Genomic DNA, 216 nt, shown 5'->3' on the forward strand with positions numbered 1-216 from the left:
TCTAACACTACTCCTCTCTGTGCAGATTTTCTTCGGGTTCCCATGAGGAACTCCCATCCGTCCACTTAACCAAGTACTGCTTCATTCCACCTTCCGCCTTGTGCTTGAGAGTTCCTTCGATGGTATACTCTTGGTTTTCTAACTGGTCTTACCTTGGCTTAGTTCTTTCAAATTCATGCCGCTCTTTCCTTACGTGCGCAAGTAGTGATACATGAA

The sequence above is a fragment of the Cystoisospora suis genome (genome assembly GCF_002600585.1).
Source record: "Cystoisospora suis strain Wien I chromosome Unknown contig_749, whole genome shotgun sequence".
In the NCBI taxonomy this organism is placed as follows: domain Eukaryota; phylum Apicomplexa; class Conoidasida; order Eucoccidiorida; family Sarcocystidae; genus Cystoisospora; species Cystoisospora suis.